Here is a 20,986-nt window from a genome sequence, read left to right on the forward strand (position 1 = left end):
ATCCCAACCCATATTACCAATGTACCATTTTCTTTGTATTATTTCTTCTATCAGATGTCCTGCGAAGAAATACAGTAAGTTTATCACTAAACAGTGGTGTATTGGGAACTTAAATTGGCTGAAGAAATTCATGAGCCTCATTTTGGAGGGACCAAACCAACTCTAGATGGGATCAACACAGATTTACAGTAGAGAGGGTTTAAAAGAAAATAGTAAGCTGTGTATAGGAATAATAAAAAAAATACTTAGTCATTTCTTACCTGTGGCCCAAACTCAGAGCATCTTAGTGACATGCAATACTGAGAGCATCATAGCCATATAACACCCAGAGCATCCTATTGACAATTATACAGTACAATAAAGAATCATACAATACAGACAGCAGACTACTGCGAAATACAGACTGCATCATAGTAGCTATAATAAAATACAGAAAGCATTCTAGTGACTGCCATACAATACAGAACATAATCAAGAGATGGTTGTATAAAACAAAAACATCCTTGTGGCCATCATACAATACAGAGAGAATCATAGTAAACATGAAGCATCCTAGTGACTGCCATAAAACAATCACAGCATAGAAGAGACAGTCAGATATTACAGAGATCATCCTAGTGACCAATATCCTGTACAATGCACAGAGCATTCTAGCGACCACCATACATACATACATACATACATACATACATACATACATACATACATTCATACATACATTCATACATACATACATACATACATACATACATACAGAAAGCATTCTAGGTATCCTATATAATATAGAGATCATCCCAGTGACTGCTATACAATACAGAGATAAGTTCTAGGGACAACTATACAGTAGAGATAAATTCCTAAGGACTGTCATACAACATAGAAAGCAGTCTAGTGTAAAATACTAATCCTTTTCCATCTTTCATGCTTCTTTATCCACTTACTAAGACATTGCATTCCTTCATCCTTCTGTCCTCTTGCTTTCCACTCTATCATCTTTATCCTGGTCCTTTGCACTCATTGATCCTCTTCACGTGTCATTGCATTGTGTGCTAAATCCCAGCAAGAGGAGCCAAGGGCTGATCGAGGGAACAACGAAAAAAGCAACCAGTACCATGGAAGGGGCCAGCTAAAAGGAATCCTTGGACATCAACGCCACGGTCTAATAATGACACAAGGAAAAGTCCTGATACCGTATATTGCCAATATGCTCCTGTCTACGCTTAATATTTCTAGATTAATCCTCTCCAATCTGTCCTCGCATCATAAACCCCATTTCTACATCCCCAACCCCCATTATTTTCGTGTAATAGCATCTTTTTTTAAATATATTTTTATTTAAGCAAAAGCATCATACATAGATCAAGGGAAAAGGCTGTACACATCAAAGATCAAATGAAATTTAAGAGTAAATATGAATGATATTGGGGGTGATTCATTTCAGACCTGATCGTAGATGAGATAAATTTAGCACATCTACGATTAGCTTCCCTGACATGCGGAGGGGACGTCCAGCACAGAGCTAGTCCGCCCCGCATGCCAGGTCCGACCCCGTCGTACAAGTACAAACGCATCGCACAGCAGCGATGCTTTTGTACTGTAGGAGTAGCTCCCAGCCAGCGCAACTCCTGCGCGCTGGCAGGAGCTACTCGACGCTGCCCAGGTCGCAGCAGCTGCATGTGGCTTCCCGCAGCCGCCGTGGCCTGCCCCCCTAATGGTCCGGGCATGCCTGCATTGCACGGACCATGCCCCTAACCGGCGGCCAAACGCCGCCGGCCCACCCTCTCCCGCCCAGCGACCGCCTCTGCCTGTCAATCAGGAAGAGGCGATCGCAGGTCTAAGACAGCTGTAGGCACCGGCGCATGCGCACTTCAGACCTGATTGCTGCTGTGCGAACACGCACAGCAATGATCAGATCTGAATTAGACCCATTGTCACTATGACTGCAGAGTGTAGAATGAATTGAGGAATAGTTACATAGTACAAACGTCAAGTATGAAGATGAAGATCAGTATATAAACCAATACCAAATGAGAAAGTATGCTTAAGGAGATGTGGTGTCCCAGTGCTCAGCCATCAGGCAAAATAATTGGACTGTCGTTAAGTAAAGAGCAAACCTCATGCTAGAGATGTTACTCCCTTGTGTCTCCTTATCAAAGAGTTGGACCCATTTATCAATGAGTAATAAACTCATTGTGAATGATAAAACTTGTTGCATATGAGTAATGGTGCTCCAGCCAATCAGCTCCCAACTGTCATTTTTCAAACACATGACAGGAGCTGAACACAACAGGAGCTGATTAGAGCACAATTTATCATATGCAATGTGTTTTATACTAGTGACCGCCATACAATACAGATAGCATAATAGTGACACCCATACCCTACAGAGAGCATCTCAGTGCCCAACATATAATAGAGAATATTTTTGTGACAACCACATAATCTCATGTGCTCGTTATTAATTAATCCCTTTTATATGTCAGTTACTAGGATTTTTTCAAACACATGGCAGTTAGGCTTCCCAGGTATGGATACCATAAAAAAGACAAAATAACAAGGACAAACCAATGTGTAGTAAGTAATATCAACACTTATTAACATTCATCTGGTGCCTTTAAATGATTGAAGTGGATTCAAAGCGTACCCCACTCACACTGAAAATGAAAAGTGTAAAGCACATCAGGGTTTCTTTGTGGGGGTCACCTTCATTTGTTCATGTAACACCCAGTGTGCCAGTGATGGGATCACACTCAGACTCAAGAGTGACTTGTGATAGTTTCCTGAAGAAGGCAGGAGATGCGTACCCCAACACTCACACTCCATAGACTGGTTGCAAATATGTAAAGGTATCTTTCTCTCCTTCAAGGAAAAAGGACAATCCAAAAATCGCGTACCACAACTCACAATTAGAAGAACTGTGTAACTCCTATCAAGGTATCTTTACATTTTCATATGAGGATCACAGCTGGAAATTTCTGGTATGGTCTCCAGGCGTTGGTCATGAATAAAGATAATAGAAACAGCCAATATGTAATGGGTCCTATTGATATTGAGTGTGGTATACGCAATATTTCCAACAAACTTAGATGGATTTAGGGCGTACCCCACTCACACGTGTATCAAGCACTCAAAGCATATAGCGGTTTCTTTATAGTAGAACATATACGGGGTTCAAACAGACTTCAAGAAGTAAACAGCCAATGCGTACCCCGACACTCACACTTTGGAGGCGGGTGGTAACCTCATAAAGGTATCTTTACTTTTCCCCGAGTAATAGATGATAATTCAATATGGCGTACCCCAACTCACAGTTTGATGTGTTAAAAGACTCCTATCAAGGTATCTTTGGGCTTCAAGTGGCAAATGCAGCTTGTGTATTTATATCATGTATTATTCCGTGAACCCCAGAAAAAGAAAATATAGCAATGCTCATACCAAAGTGAGTAAAAATGGGGGGTTACAGATTTTATTTAACAATACATGGAAATAAAATAAATGCATGGATGACCCTGCATAGCAGTGCATATGATGATAAAAAAGAGTAAGTAAAAACGGCAAAGAGAGATGGTAACCTCTTGCAGAAAAAACTTCTTGATGTCTTGATAAAGGCCCAGGTGTGGGCTGAAACGCGACGACAAACAGGAGTGTGAGTAGCTATTTTATCCGGATTTTTTACAATTTTTTTTTTTTTAATTACATTTTTTCTGCATTCGCTGTTTACTTCTTGAAGTCTGTTTGAACCCCGTATATGTTCTACTATAAAGAAACCGCTATATGCTTTGAGTGCTTGATACACGTGTGAGTGGGGTATGCCCTAAATCCATCTAAGTTTGTTGGAAATATTGTGTATACCACACTCAATAGGACCCATTACATATTGGCTGTTTCTATTATCTTTATTCATGACCAACGCCTGGAGACCATACCAGAAATTTCCAGCTGTGATCCTCATATGAAAATTTAAAGATACCTTGATAGGAGTTACACAGTTCTTCTAATTGTGAGTTGTGGTACGTGATTTTTGGATTGTCCTTTTTCCTTGAAGGAGAGAAAGATACCTTTACATATTTGCAACCAGTCCATCGAGTGTGAGTGTTGGGGTACGCATCTCCTGCCTTCTTCAGGAAACTATCACAAGTCACTCTTGAGTCTGAGTGTGATACCATCACTGGCACACTGGGTGTTACATGAACAAATGAAGGTGACCCCCTGCTTTACACTTTTCATTTTCAGTGTGAGTGGGGTACGCTTTGAATCCACTTCAATCATTAAAGGCACCAGATGAAAGTTAATAAGTGTTGATATTACTTACTACACATTGGTTTGTCCTTGTTATTTTGTCTTTTTTATGGTATCCATACCTGGGAAGCCTATATTTTATTGACCTGAATTGGAGATACATCTGAGAGGAAAGGATCCGTCATTCAGCCTAAAAGGGACGTTATGGTGATATCTCAATCTAGCGCTTGTGGTGTATGACAGTGTTTCAAATTGCTGGTTTTTATTTCTCGATTTAAATGTGGTGACATTTACTCCGAAATCTGTTACATCTGAGCAGCTTAGCGCCAGTTAGGACTACCCTGACATATTTTGTTTCCGACATGGCAGTTAGGAGCTGAACACAACAGGAGATGATTGGCTACAGCACCATTTATCTCATGCAACGTGTTTTATCATTTATAACTAGTTTTATCTCTCGTTGATAAATAAGCCCCATTGTTTCCAACCATTCCATATGAAAAATAAAGTGTAGTTTCTCTCTGAACAATCGAAAAGTGATGGGTTTGGGGTGGATCCATTCTTCCTTGCTGCTGCACTCAAGGGGGGTAATTCCAAGTTGATCGCAGCAGGAATTTTTTTAGCATTTGGGCAAAACCATGTGCACTGCAGGGGGGGCAGATATAACATGTGCAGAGAGAGTTAGATTTGGCTGTGGTGTATTCAAACTGAAATCTAAATTGCAGTGTAAAAATAAAGCAGCCAGTATTTACCCTGCACAGAAACAAAATAACCCACCCAAATCTAACTCTCTCTGCACATGTTATATCTGCACCCCCTGCAGTGCACATGGTTTTGCCCATCTGCTAACAAAATTCCTGCTGCGATCAACTCAGAATTACCCCCAATGTCAATAGCAGTTTCCTACAGCCCTGATTGATTCCCTGTCCTTTAGGAAAAATACCAAGGATGGACCACTCACTGGTAAATGGGCCATTATTGACAAAATGGGTTTCGGCATCTTGTTTTACCCGTCAGTGAAAGAGATTGGTCTCTCCTGAGCACACCTTGGACAATTTGGGAGCTCACTAGTCCCATCCTATATCACCTGTGCAGGGACGGGTAAGTTCTATGACACACGTTTGTTATAGGTGCTGACCAAATTAAGATAGGCTGTGAACTAAATCAGAAATAGTAAGAGTGGAAAATTGTGTTAACCACTACCACAGGCTCCATGACTGTGTACTCCTATTTTACCACAAAACACAAACTTACAACCCTGAATCCTGTGCCCTCAAAATACTCACCATGTACCCCATCTTTACAGCCTGAGCAGAGGACTGGGCACTGCACTGTGGCTGAGAATAAAGAATAGGAGAGTTTTAGGCAGAGGTGGAAACTGTGTCTCATTCCCTCGCTCTTCAGCATCTGTGGGTGTTAAGGAAACCTAATTATTCTGGACGCCCTTCTAATCCATGCCCCCTTTCCCAACATTCCAAATCAGATCAGAAGCGTATAGTGCTGGACCCACTTATCGAGCACAGACCCTGGCCAGCCCCAAGGCTATTGGCTAGAGCAGTGATTTTCAACCTTTTTTTACTCGCGGCACACCGAACAATATTTTAAAATTGCCAAGGCACACCATCAGTTCCCCACAGAAAAAAACAAAAAACACACATTGGCCCTCACAGTAAAAAAATTCCACACATACATTGGCCTACACAGAAAAAAACAATCACATTGTTCCCCACATAAATCAATCACATTGCTTCCCACATAAATCATGTTGCTCACACATAAATTAATCAACATTGCTCCCCACATGAATTATTCACATTGTTCCCCCCCATAAATCCATGAATCCTTATTTTACCCACATAAATTCTATTGTTCCCCACAGGAGAAATAAAATAACAAATATTAGCCCCTACTGGTCAGCTGTCCTCCTCCCTGTCCCTCAGTGGCGGGGGTTGTTCATAGTGGAGTGCTGCGAATACTGAGCAGCGGGGGCGGTCGGACAGGTGTGGACGTGGGTTGGCAAGGAAAGCTGTGTATGCAGGCGGGAACTGGAAGATGTGTATGCAGGTGGGTGGGCTGGGTGGGTGGTGAGACGCGGCGGCTGTGACCTATGATATCACACCGCCGCATCTTCAAGGCATAGGTCACGGCCAGAGCATGACTGATCCTCTAAGAAGAGCCCGGGCCAACAGTTCACTCTGAAGGTGCAGGAAGCTGCTCTGGCTCCGCGGCACACCTTGCAACTGGTTGCGGCACACTAGTGTGCCACGGCACACTGGTTGAAAAAGCCTGGGCTAGAGGAATGGGAGCATGTAAGCACATGTTAACGGGATTGTGGGCTAAAGGCAGGTACAGCATAGGGGTGTAAGTGAAGGGACTGCAAACAGCCATGAGTGAGACCACTGGTCACACTATGCTCCCCTTATATAGCATGCTGGCACCTACTGTATATCCCTTCAACAAACAGGGGGTCGCAGCTGCCTTAAATAAATGATGGTAATATCAACCGGGTTGGGTATGGGTGACCGGCGCTTGGGATCCCGCCAGTCACCATACTGACGCCGCCATCCCGGGAATTAGAATGCTGTTCAATGTTTAAGATGTTTATTATGTTTGTGAGTTTGCTATGTTTCACACTGTGCAAAAATAGATGTTTAGGAGAATAGTGAACACTTGTTCAATGGTTTACACATTCCCCCCCCCCCCCCTAATTACTGTAACCAACTCGTTGCTGATAAAAAAAAAAGTGATATTACATCAATGTTATGTACTTCCTTATTTTTTAAGTGTTTGTTATTCAGGCAGCGGCGCTACCGATGTACGCAGATGGCGGTTTGTTGCACATACAGTATAGCATGCTGAAGATGAAAATGTTAGCAACAAGAGGATGTGGTTAGCTCATGTCAGTGACACTTATGGATATGTGATGTAAAAAGCTGTTTACTGAATGTCTGGGGTTTCTCTGTGCTAGCTATTATCGCATTGTGATTGCTAAACATACGTGTGTGCTTATGCTGAGTTAATAGGAATTCATATTCGTAAAGTACGTAAAGCATCAAAAACATTTGAAAACAATACAGCGCACACCACTATACTTTTTTATGAAGATGTGTACTTGCTTATTCTCAAGTCATTTCTAACCTAATTGCAACAACAATAGATGCAAATTCAAAACTGCGTAATTAACCATTCTCTGTTATACTTAAGTATTTTCTAGTAATTACATTTTTATTTAATTTTTCCCTGAGTCTCAAGTTTGCCTGGAAATAAATCTTCAAGTGGCCTCACATACAGTAGGTTGAAGCGAATTGACTACAAGAGGGGCCAACACAAAAGTTGTCCGGGTTAGTGTATCATTGCCTTAAGTCAAGACCAATGCAATATGCAATAGTAGACAGAATCACAACAACGGCAGGCAACATCCATACAATACATGGAACATCCAAAAAACATATATAGGCCCTCATTCCGAGTTGTTCGCTCGCAAGCTGCTTTTAGCAGCTTTGCACACGCTAAGCCGCCGCCTACTGGGAGTGAATCTTAGCTTATCAAAATTGCGAACGAAAGATTCGCAATATTGTGAAAAGACTTCTCTGTGCAGTTTCTGGGTAGCTCGAGACTTACTCTTCCAGTGCGCTCAGTTCAGTGCTAGTCGTTCCTGGTTTGACGTCACAAACACACCCAGCGTTCGCCCAGACACTCCTCCGTTTCTCCAGCCACTCCCGCGTTTTTCCAAGAAACGGTAGCGTTTTTTCAAACACTCCCATAAAACGGCCTGTTTCCGCCCAGAAACACCCACTTCCTGTCAATCACATTACGATCACCAGAACGAAGAAAAAACCTTGTAATGCCGTGAGTAAAATACCTAACTGCATAGCAAATTTACTTGGCGCAGTCACAGTGCGAACATTGCGCATGCGCAGTTAACGGAAAATCGCTGCGATGCGAAGAAAATTACAGAGCTAACAACTCGGAATGACCACCATAATAAAGAGAGTATACCCAAAACCAATATACTATTGAGAACACTGTAAAATATACCTAGCAAACACTGTAATGTTACCGAATGTGTCTCAGTGCCTGCCATACCATAAAGAGAGCATCCCAGATGCCAATATAAAACACAGAGAGCATCCCAGAGATTAATATACTATACAGAGAGCATTCTATTAACAGATAAACAAGACATAGAGCATTACAGAGTCTGATGTTCAAAACAGGGAGCATTCCAGAGACAAATATAAAACACAGAAAGTATATAAGTGCAACCATACAATAAGGTAACCATACCATACAGAGAGTATCCCAGTGCCCAGCATATAATAGAGAATATTTTTGTGACTGCCACATAATCTCATGCGCTCGTTATTAATTAATCCCTTTTTGAACTCCAAACCACACACATATTGCACACAAAAACTAGAGATGTGCGGCTGGCACTTTTCGTGTTTTGTGTTTTGGTTTTGGTTCTAATTCCACTTTCGTATTTTGGTTTTGGCTTGGTTTTGCCAAAACCACACTTTAGTGTTTTGGTTTTGGATCTGGATGATTTTTGAAAAAAACATAAAAATGGCTAAAGTCACAGAATTTGGGGGTAATTTTGATCCTACAGTATTATTAACCTCAATAACATTCATTTCCACTCATTTCCGGGCTATTCAGAACACCTCACAATATTGTTTTTAGGCCAACAGGTTGCACCGAGGTGGCTGTATGATTAAGCTAAACGACACAAGTGTGCAGCACAAACACCTGGCCCATCTAGGAGTGGCACTGCAGTGTCAGACAGGAGGGCAGATATAAAAAAAAAGGCCCCAAACAGCACATGATGCAAAGAAGAAAAAGAGGTGCGCCGAGGCTGCTGTATGACTAAGTCAAGTGACACAAGTGTGCGGCACAAACACCTGGCCCATCTAGGAGTGTCACTGTAGTGTCAGACAGGATGGCACTTTTCAAAAACTAGGCCCCAAACAGCACCTCATGCAAAGATGTAGAAGAGGTGCAATTAGGTACCTGTATGACTAAGCCAAGCAACACAAACAATTGGCCCAACTAGGAGTGGCACTGCAGAGGCAGAGAGCAGGGCAGATATCCAAAAAAAAGGCCCCAAACAGCACATGATGCACAGAAGAAAAATAGGTGCACCGAGGTTACTGTATGACTAAGCTAAGCGACACAACCACCTGGCCCATCTAGTAGTGTCACGCAGTGGCTGAATGTCGAAAGTGACCCGCAATTGTTCGGTCCACTGACAGCATCTCCTGCACGCCCCTGCCATTTTTCAAAAATTCTGCAATTGGTGGACTTATACGGCAGTACCCCAGGACTAATACAGCAGTAGCCCTGGACTCATATGGCAGTGTCAGACACAGTGGTGGAACTACCGCCAGTGCAAGCTGTGCCTTGCACTGGGGCCCGCCACTGTCAAGGGGCCCAAAGCCAGCCGGCATGTAATGAGTCAAACTGACTCATTACATGCCGCTGTGTGCTGCGGGCCACCGCTGCCCGCCGAGGAGAAGAGCGCAGCGGCCACTGGTTGGGTGAGGGGGAGAAGGAGGAGGAAGGAGGGGGACTCGGGAGCCACAGCAGCGCAGTATAGGTGTAGGCGCGGCTGCTGCTGTCCCTCTCCTTCTCCATAGGCTGTCCTCCGCCGCTGTGAATGCTGGAATGCGCTTCCTCATCACAGTGGCGGAGAACAGCCTATGGAGAAGGAGAGGGACAGCTGCAGCAGCGCCTCCACCAATTACATTGCGCTGCTGTGGCTCCCTCCTCCACCTCCCTCCTCCTTTTTCTTCCCTGCCCGGGATCTGCCAGCACAGAGGAGCCTGACTGCCAGCGGAGAAAGTGAGTATAATCTATTTTTTCTATATATGTCTCTATCTATCTATCTATCTATCTATCTATCTATCTATCTATCTATCTATCTATCTCCCTTAATGTGTAAAAAGGCGACGCTGTCTGCTGTAATGTGTAAAAAGGGGACGCTGTCTGCCGTAATGTGTAAAAAAGGGAAGCTGTCTGCTGTAATGTGTAAAAAGGGGGACGCTGTCTGCTGTAATGTGTAAAAAAGGGGACGCTGTCTGCCGTAATGTGTAAAAAGGGGACGCTGTCTGCCGTAATGTGTAAAAAAGGGGAGCTGTCTATCGTAATGTGTAAAAAGGGGGATGCTGTCTGCTGTAATGTGTAAAAAGGGGACGCTGTCTGCCGTAATGTGTAAAAAGGGGGACTCTGTCTGCCTTAATGTGTAAAAAAGGGGATGCTGTCTGCCGTAATGTGTAAAAAGGGGACGCTGTCTGCCGTAATGTGTAAAAAAGGGACGCTGTCTGCCGTAATGTGTAAAAAGGGGGACGCTGTCTGCTGTAATGTGTAAAAAAGGGGACGCTGTCTGCCGTAATGTGTAAAAAGGGGACGCTGTCTGCCGTAATGTGTAAAAAAGGGGAGCTGTCTATCGTAATGTGTAAAAAGGGGGATGCTGTCTGCTGTAATGTGTAAAAAGGGGGGTGCTGTCTGCCGTAATGTGTAAAAAGGGGGACTCTGTCTGCCTTAATGTGTAAAAAAGGGGACTCTGTCTGCCGTAATGTGTAAAAAAGGGGACGCTGTCTGCCGTAATGTGTAAAAAGGGGACGCTGTCTGCCGTAATGTGTAAAAACGTGACGCTGTCTGCCGTAATGTGTAAAAAGGGACGCTGTCTGCCATAATGTGTAAAAAGGGGACGCTGTCTGCCATAATGTGTAAAAGGTGGACGCTGTCTGCCGTAATGTGTAAGTAGGGGAATCTGTCCACCGTAAGGTGTAAAAGGGGCTCTACCTGGTGTAGCAGCGCTACTGTGTGGTATAATTTGAATAATGGAGACTACTGTGCACCATTATATGAATTGGTATTATTTTGTGGCCCACACCCCTTCCCCACGAAGCCACGCCCCTATATTTTTTGCACGCGCCTACAACGCGCACTGCTTCTGTTTTACATAGAGCGGGGGCCCCGATGCCTTTTCTTGCACACAGCGCTAAAATGTCTAGTTACGGCACTGTTGCTAGGTATCCATTTCCCTGGCCCTGAGCAGGTCCCCCTCACCAGATCCTCTCCAGGGGTGAAGGGGTGGACTTGGATGGGATAGGGGGGGGGGGGGGGCAAAGCATTTTGTCGCACCTGGGCCCACCGCTCGCTAGTTCCGCCATTGGTCAGATAGGATGGCACTTTTCAAAAACTGGGCCCCAAACAGCACCTCATGCAAAGATGTCGAAGAGGACACCACCACTGTGAATGGTCACTGGACTGACTGATGCACAGGACACTACCACTGGTCTGATGCAGGACAACACAGTTAATTATACAGCAGCACTGGGCATATGGCAGCAGAGGACACCACCACTGTGAATGGTCACTGGACTGACTGATGCACAGGACACTATCACTGGTCTTATGCGGGACAACACAGCTAATTATACAGCAGCACTGGGCATATGGCAGCAAAGGACACCACCACTGTGAATGGTCACTGGACTGACTGATGCACAATCACTACCACTGGTCTGATGCGGGACAACACAGCTAATTATACAGCAGCACTGGGCATATGGCAGCAGAGGACACCACCACTGTGAATGGTCACTGGACTGACTGATGCACAGGACACTACCACTGGTCTGATGCAGGACAACACAGCTAATTATACAGCAGCACTGGGCATATGGCAGCAGAGGACACCACCACTGTGACTGGTCACTGGACTAACTGATGCACAGGACACTACCACTGTTCTGATGCAGGACAACACAGCTAATTATACAGCAGCACTGGGCATATGGCAGCAGAGGACACCACCACTGTGAATGGTCACTGGACTGACTGATGCACAGGACACTACCGCTGGTCTGATGCAGGACAACACAGCTAATTATACAGCATTATTGGGCATATGGTAGCAGAGGACACCACCACTGTGAATGGTCACTGGACTGACTGATGCACAGGACACTACCACTGGTCTGATGCAGGACAATGCACATTTATTGGAAAGCTGCTCAATCAGATTGTGATGTCACTCAGGTGCTAAAAGGGAGGGGTAATTCTATGTAAGAAAAAACAATTTGTGTTCCCTAATGCACACTGAGTGAAAAATAATACTACATAATAATCAGATAATACGGAGATCTTAGTTGCGTATATCTGCAGATATAGGGTTAAGCCCCCAGGCCGTTTGGCAAGGCGTCTCCGTCACTGGGGGTCCCTAATACTAGGTATGGGTCCGGGGTGCAGGACCCCATCTCGTCGGCACAGGTCAGCTACCCCAGGTCAGCACACAGGTGAAAATTAATAAGGGTTAATAAGAAGCGCATAAGTGCTATGTAAGTGAAGGGTGATTAAAATAATACAAAAATATATACAAAGTGATAGGTAAAATCATAAGTGTTAATAAAGTGTTAGGGTGTACCGACCTGAAGCCGCCCAGCCATACCAACATAGGGGCCACCGCACCCCACACCCACCCCATAAATAATAACACATATGTCTGGGTCTGAATGCCCAGTGTTAGGCCACATGATAATGGCTCCTACAACATCTGAGAGCCAGCTTACCTGGAGACACCTCTAACTTCTCCAATGGCACTCTGGAGTCAGCAATCCCTCCTAATGCTGACCCATCCATGCCTCTCCAACTATTATGCACATATATTGGCAAGCTGCTCAATCAGATTGTGATGTCACTCAGGTGCTAAAAGGGAGGGGTAATTCTATGCAAGAAAAAACAATTTGTGTTCCCTAATGCACACTGAGTGAAAAATAATACTACATAATAATCAGATAATACGGAGATCTTAGTTGTGTATATCTGCAGATATAGGGTTAAGCCCCCAGGCCGTTCGGCAAGGCGTCTCCGTCACTGGGGGTCCCTAATACTAGGTATGGGTCCGGGGTGCAGGAACCCATCTCGTCGGCACAGGCATATGGCAGCAGAGGACAACACCACTGTGAATGGTCACTGGACTGACTGATGCACAGGACACTACCACTGGTCTGATGCAGGACAACACAGCTAATTATACAGCAGCACTGGGCATATGGCAGCAGAGGACACCACCACTGTGACTGGACTGATGCAGCACAAATTACACTACCCTGAACTGATGCAGCACAACACAGCACCCTATACAGCAGCACTGGACATATGGCAGCAGGGGACACAAGCACTGTGACTGGACAGATTCAGCACAAGACACGGACACTGAGGACACTGAGAGAACGGAGACACATCCTCTCTGTACACTCTCCAATGCCAGAGTGAAAATGGCGGGGATGCGCGGCTCCTTAAATGGAATCCAAATCCCACGAGAATCCGACAGCGGGATGATGACGTTTTGCCTCGTTCTGGTTTCCGAGTCAGGCAGGAAAACCCGAGCCTGACTCTGATCCGGGCTTGGAGCGTGAGGTCCGGTAGGGTTCTGTTCTCTGAGAACCGAACCCGCTCATCTCTAACAAAAACACATACTGTATACACAGCTTTCCACACACAGCACACACATATATATATATAGCACACCACACAAATACACACATAGCTTACCACACACATTGCACACACATACATAGTACAAAACACAAATACACAGTATACCACACACACATACAGATTACGCGCACACACACGCACACATATATACAGTAGCTCACCACAAACAAGACACACACATACATAGTACAGCACACACATACATAGCACAGCACACAGCACACATATACACATTGCAAAATCATACATAGCATATCACACACACATACTGTACATACACAATATACACACACACACACACACACACACACACACTAGTGCTGAGAGCAGGAGACTGTTAGCCCCTGCTTTTCAGAATGTGAGGATGAGCATACGCAGCAACTCCCCAGCTCTCCAGTCCGTGATAATCTGTTAGAGAGCTCTGACGATCAAAGCTAACTCCTACCAAACCCCAATAGTCTCAATTATACGTACCACTTCTATACCCACTCACCTTTTAATGGTCCATCTTTCTTTTCTTTAGTACTGCCACACATGCCCTCAATTCACAGTATGCCACACAGTAGTGCCCCCAATTCACATTATGCCACACAGTATTGCCCTCAATTCATATTATGCCACACAGTAGTTATAGCAGCTGTGGCAGGTGTAAGTTTACCTGCCACAGCTGCGATAAATGGTGATAACAGATGACAGTTAAGCAAAAATTACAAAACATTATAAACAGGCCTCTAATTATGGCAAAATACTATATGTAAAAAGGGTGAATTGTTTGTACATCCGATACAAGATCATCATCTTTGTATTTCATACAGGGAATAATCAAGGGTCGATATTATGACGCATGCGCAGTTGGCGAGTTTGTGAAAGGTTGGAGGAAACAAATACGCAGTGGAACAAGATATACTGGGGAACAGGTAAGACTATCCCTGACAGCATCATGAATTTTGGATCAATTCTATTGTCTCCAGGATTCATCTATAAAACGCACTGTATTGAAAGAGAAAAAGATTGATCTTCAGTCTCCATCCCTCATCCCAGATAGCTGCAATCCTATTGTGCTTATCCTCCCACATCTTGTATACAAGTACAAAAACTACGAAGCTGTGTTGAAAAATGAGATTGAAGCAATGCCCAATAGCACAACCAGAATTCCAGGTTTAACTAAACTAAATAGAATTATTGCAGAACTGGGTATATTTCTGGTTGGAACAAACCACATATGCAGCAAGGGTTTTTTTTTTTTGGTAAGTCATTCATAGAAGTCAAACCACAAGAAGCTATACACTTTAGAACGCATATACTGTAGGTGAGAGGGAAGCAACAAATGGAAAAATAGAGTCTATGCTTAAAATATAAAAAAAGTTGTCCAAAAGCCCCAATACTGTAACCGACTTCCCTTTACACGTTCACGTGTCTAAGAGGACCTGACTAGACCCCAAGAGCTCAGCGTGAGTAAAGGTAGCAGACAGTGATTCACAAGTACTGAGTTATATAATCCTTGTTAATATAGAAAGCCACGTGCAGCAACCTATACGTGACACACATCTGCTTTTACCGAATAACTGTTTCTCAGTCACTCAGGGAAATCTTAAAAAAAAAAATGCAAATCTCACATCTAGGTAGATTTTACAAAAAATCTTAACTTTCACTTAACATTTCCTATTCTTTCTGTCAAATAGTAATATTCACAATGTTACATATATGCTGAATGACTTATTGTAAGAGATTCTTCCTCGGTTAGAAATAACGTCTTCTCATCAGCTGCAATCTTGTAAGGAGATCAGCGTGAAGATCCTTAAGATAAGTTTAGTGAAGGCTTAGTGAAAAGAAGTATGAAATTGCCAGTGCAGGTCCAATAATGGATGTTGCTATAGTAACAGATATAAAAAGAAATGGTGCTCCTAAACCTCCAATCTTATTAGGCTATTTCAAATATTAAGATAACAAGGTACAATATACCCAGTATAACAAATATATCAAAATCAAAGATACACCTCTTGAACGCACAATACAATTAAACAGATAATGGCCCTCATTCCGAGTTGATCGCTCGCTAGCTGCTCTTAGCAGCAGTGCAAACGCTAAGCCGCCGCCTACTGGGAGTGTATCTTACCTTAGCAGAAGTGCGAACGAAAGGTTAGCAGAACAGTGTTACATTTTTTTCAAGCAGTTTCAAAGTAGCTGCAGACCTACTCCTACCTTGCGATCACTTCAGTTTGTTTAGTTCCTGCTTTGACGTCACAAACACGCCCTGCGTCCGGCCAGCCACTCCTCCGTTTCCCCAGGAACGCCTGCATTTCTATCTGACACACCTGCATTTTTTAGCACACTCCCGGAAAACGGTCAGTTACCTCCCAGAAACGCACCACTCATGTCAGTCACTCAGCGATCAGCAGAGTGACTGAAAAGAGTCGCTCAACCTTGTGTAAAACTGCATAGTTTTTTTGTGAAAGAATGTCGCGCGTGCACACTGCACGCCATACGCATGCGCAGAAGTGCCGATTTTTTGCCTGATCGCTGCGCTGCGAACAACGGCAGCTAGCGATCAACTCGAAATGACCCCCATAGATAAAATCAGGGCTTAAAGTGGTCCTGGAGAGGTGGTGGAACTCATATTCCCAGCCAACCACCCCCCTTCTCCCCTTAATTAGACAGAGCTAGGGCCAGTGCTAAAGTATGGTGATGTGAATCAGCCATGGAGCAGGGGGGCCGGACAAGTCAGGACATTCTCCACGGTAACCCACTCTGTGAATAGCACAAAGCAGAGAAAATCCCTGTTTTCTGTGAAACAGGGCTTTTCTCTGGTTTATGAATAGATCCATAAGGCTAGTGGGGGTCAAGGAGAGACAGACAGAAGAGAGGGTGTCAGGAAGAGAGAGAGAGAGAGAGAGAGAGAGAGAGAGAGAGAGAGAGAGGGGTATCAGTGAGAGATAGAGGGTGTCAGGCAAGGAGAGAGAGAGAGGTTGTCAGGTAGGGAGATAAAGAGGGAGGGTGTCTGGGAGGGAGAGAGGGGAGTAAGGAAGAGAGACAGAAAGAATGTCAGAAGAGATGGGAAGAGAGAGAGAGAGAGAGAGAGAGAGAGAGGAGAGTGTGTGTGAGAGAGAAATAGACAGACGCTGGAGAGAGAGGGGGGTATATGTTGGGCAGAGAGAGGATGTGGCAGATGCTGGGCAGAGAAAGGGGGCAGATGCTGGGCAGAGAGAGAGAGGTGGGGACAGATGCTGGGGAGAGAATAGGGCAGATGCTGGAGAGAGGGGGTGGGCAGATGCTGGGGAAAGAGAGGTGACAGATGCAGGGCAGAGAGGGGGGGGTGATGCTAAGCAGAGGAAGGGGGTATATGCTGTGGAGAGAGAAGAGGGGGACAAAGTCTTGGCAGAGAGAGGGGTACAGATGATGGGGAGAGAGGGGCAGATTCTTGGCAGATAGAGGAGCAGATGCTGGGGAGAGAGGGGCAAGAGATGCTGGGGAGAGGGGGGGGACAGATGCTGGGCAGAGAGAGGGGGAACAGATGCTGGGCAGAGAGAGAAAGGAGGGGGGGACAGGTGCTGGCCAGAGAGAGAAAGGAGGGGGGGGGACAGATGCTGGGCAGAGAGAGGGGGAACAGATGCTGGGCAGAGAGAGAAAGGAGGGGGGGGACAGGTGCTGGGCAGAGAGAGAAAGGAGGGGGGGGGACAGGTGCTGGGCAGAGAGAGGGGGGACAGATGCTGGCCGGAGAGAGAAAAGAGGGGGGGACAGATGCTGGGCAGAGAGAGGGGGAACAGATGCTGGGCAGAGAGAGAAAGGAGGGGGGGACAGGAGCTGGCCAGAGAGAGAAAGGAGGGGGGGGGGGGACAGATGCTGGGCAGAGAGAGGGGGAACAGATGCTGGGCAGAGAGAGAAAGGAGGGGGGGGACAGGTGCTGGGCAGAGAGAGAAAGGAGGGGGGGGGACAGGTGCTGGGCAGAGAGAGGGGGGACAGATGCTGGCCGGAGAGAGAAAAGAGGGGGGGACAGATGCTGGGCAGAGAGAGGGGGGACAGATGCTGAGCAGAGAGAGAAAGGAGGGGAGGGGTGGTAGATGCTGGACAGAGAGAGAATAGAGGTCAGATTCTGGGGAAAGAGAGTAGGGGGGGCAGATGTTGGGGAGAGGGGGCAGATGATGGCCAGTGGTGGGGGGGGGGCAGATACTGTGCACAGACTTTACATAGAAAGAATGAAGCATGTACAGTAGCAGTGAGAGGGACAGAGGCTGCATAGAGAGGTGGCAGAGTTAGGCAGGAGTTATGGAGACAGGAGCAGTTACTGTGGAGACAGAGGAGGCAGGCTTAATATTCACAGACAAGGGCCTTACTGTGAGATCCCTCTGTTCCAGGGGTCAGAGGAGCATGTGGCAGTTCCTCCAATCAGGGGCTCTTCTAATCAGCATGTGCCGAGCTCCTCCAATCACAGCTCCGCTCATGATCTTCTGACCTCATTGCTTAGATCAGGGAGGAGGAGACTGAGGCTCGCACAGTGAGTCATATACGATCTAATTCCCCCTCCCATCCCTGTGCTGCCGGCGCCGCTGCTTGTCATCCTCGCACTTTATAGCAAATAAAATCTACCCAAAATGGGCGGGGGGAAAAAAAGTGGTTTTTTTTTGGTGAATTTGGAAGAAAGTGAATAAAAAGCATATATTTTCCTAGCCATAGAATACTTTGTGGTTCTTGCTTTTTGAACCAATCCACCATTCCAAAACAACAACAAAAAAGTATCCTTTTGGAAGGGAGTTATGCTGGGCAATCCGGAAGTGAAGGTGTCGGCTCACTCCTGTATTTTACTCCTGTATTTTAATAATCCAAAGTCGGCTTTGCTTAGTTTACAAACCATTTTGAATTATTTTCATAATGTTTTTGGTTTCCTTATAAACTTTAACAAAACGGAAGCGTTGGCATTGCATCCTAATGCTGAACTAGGATGGAAATCCTCATTCGTGTTTCGCTGGGCACAAGATTTTTTGATGTATTTAGGGTTAAGATTCCCCAGGGATTCTCTCTAATCTTTATTCAGTAAATGTTTCCTATTTTACTAACCAAATGTTAGCTGACTGAAAACTGGAGACACCTGCCTCTTTCTTATATAGGGGTATATTCAATAAGAGTCGGGTCCATTCCGACATGCAGTTGTCGGAATGGACCCGACAACCCCCATTCAATGGATGGCCAAATCCGACTGTCGGATTTGGCCGTACACAGGTCCTGTGCTGCCGCTGCTGTCAGCGGCTGCTGATGCACTGACAGCAGCGGTGCAGATGGCGGTGGCGGGCGTGAGTGGGATGGCGGCAGGGGGAGCAAGCTGTGGGAGACATGTCTGCAGCGGGGGGAGCAAAGAGCGGCGGCCGGCGGCATTAGCTGGCTTCGGGGGGACATGTCTGAGGTGGCGGGGGGAGGCGCTACAGGGATAGAGGTGCCTGGCCGTGGGACGGCCAGGCACCTCTCTCCCTGCTGCGCCTCCCCCCACCGCCGCAGACATGTCCCCCCACAGCCTACTCCTCCCGCCGGCCGCCGATCTCTGCTCCCCCCGCTGCCCGCAGCACCACTAGTCTCCTCATCTCAATCCGACTTTTTTGAAAGTCGTATTGAGATTGTCGGAAACAGGGCTAAAACCTGTCAGGTTTGGCCCCACTTCCGACAATGCACGCTGATCGGCGGCTGAAGCCGCCGATCAGCGTGCATTTCGACAAGTCGGGTTACCCGACTTGTCGGAATAAACGGGGCACTAATGAATAGGTCGGATCCCCTTCCGACCTAAAACTGTCGGAAGCTGCCGTCTTTCCGACAAGGCGGCAGCTTCCCACAGTTATTGAATATACCCCATAGGCCGTTTTCAATTATTTAAAATGGTCTCTTTTCCCAGACTTCTCTACCCAATCCAGATGCTACCTTTTCTATTGACGAAATGCAATGTTGCGTCTCTTGATAGGGCGGTAACTACGTTTATTTGGGCTGGCAAAGAATATTCCTGTGTTCTCACCCTATCCAAACTTAAAGAATTGTATCCCCATATCCACATTATGCTGTTTGCATACCTTCAATCTTGCAGCTATATTTTGAAACTCCTGTCTGAGCTACAGATTGAGCCACGCTAGTTGGACGCACCTAGTCACTGTGAGCGTCTCTGTCTGGGTGGGCGTGTGCGCCCGGACAGAAACGCTCCCCATTCACATGAATGGAGAGCGTCTCCGTCCGTCCGGGCAGGCGTGCACGCCCAGACAGAGACGCTTACAATGGGAAGCGGCTCTGTGCACTCCCAGCGTGACAAGGTGGACGGATCGCCTAGTCACGCCGTGAGTGCACGTGTGTGCCTCAGCCTGCATGAATAAGGGAGGCTCCATCTGTATCATCGGCTGATAAGACTAATCCTTTGGATATTTTAATAATGAACCCTATGGGGGGTCCAATGCTCACTTCCATATTATATGATCAGATTACAAAAAAGACTGACTTATCTCTGGTTACTATGGGCCTCGCTAAACGGCAAGATTCATTTCCTGAACCTGGTCTTCAGTATTACTGAACAAGCAAATGATCTCTTCTTCTTTTGCGGAAATGCAGTATAAAATATTACACAGGCAGGGTCGGACTGGCCCACAGGGGTACCAGAGAAACCACCGGTAGGCCCCACTGCGTGAGTGCCCACTCCTTCCTCTAGGGATCAGGTTCCAGACTGTGCACTTGTATTATAAATGGTAGATATGTTGCATTACACTGCACTAGACTATTGTGTATTTCAAGCCTCTGTGGAGGCTGGCCACACCCCCTTTGTAGGCTGACCACACCCCTAAGTATGGGCCCCCTATAACTGCATTCCCCCGGTGGGCCCTTCATGCCCCAGTCCGAAACTGTACACAGGGCTTACAACACCCCCAAATTACACTATATAATAAGTATATCGGAGAATTAAAATTGTTTTAAATGTTCACTACTGGAAGCAAATATCCTTCACTGTTTGTGGTCTTGTGATATTGTACAAATGTTTTGGAAAGCGGTACAGTCGTACATCAACGATACCTTACACAGACCATTTACAGTGAATGTGTCTTGGGTTCTGTGGAACCTTTATCCTTCCTCGGGGGCTGTTAAACCAGCAGTGGGTGTGCGACTTCTACTGGTCAAGATAGCAGCGGTGGCTAAGAAAACCATATTGTCACAATGGATTCACCCTAACCATATCTCTTTAACTTGTATGTTTCCGAGACTTATCTATGTATATCAAATGGAC

The 20,986-nt window shown here is 45.7% G+C and overlaps 1 long non-coding RNA gene across 2 annotated transcripts in view; it reads right to left on the bottom strand.

The window, feature by feature from the left end:
- Positions 1 to 913: 913 nt before the first annotated feature.
- LOC135002272 (uncharacterized) overlaps positions 914 to 20,986 on the bottom strand; it is a 192,728-nt gene continuing 172,655 nt past the window's right edge. For both annotated transcript variants that reach the window (XR_010203578.1, XR_010203532.1), the window contains exons 3-4: positions 5,526 to 5,576; positions 914 to 1,159 (exon numbers count right to left, since the gene is read on the bottom strand). This is a non-coding gene — a long non-coding RNA (uncharacterized LOC135002272). The remainder of the gene's footprint in view (positions 1,160 to 5,525; positions 5,577 to 20,986) is intronic.

The sequence above is a fragment of the Pseudophryne corroboree genome, chromosome 1 (genome assembly GCF_028390025.1).
Source record: "Pseudophryne corroboree isolate aPseCor3 chromosome 1, aPseCor3.hap2, whole genome shotgun sequence".
Lineage (NCBI taxonomy): Eukaryota > Metazoa > Chordata > Amphibia > Anura > Myobatrachidae > Pseudophryne > Pseudophryne corroboree.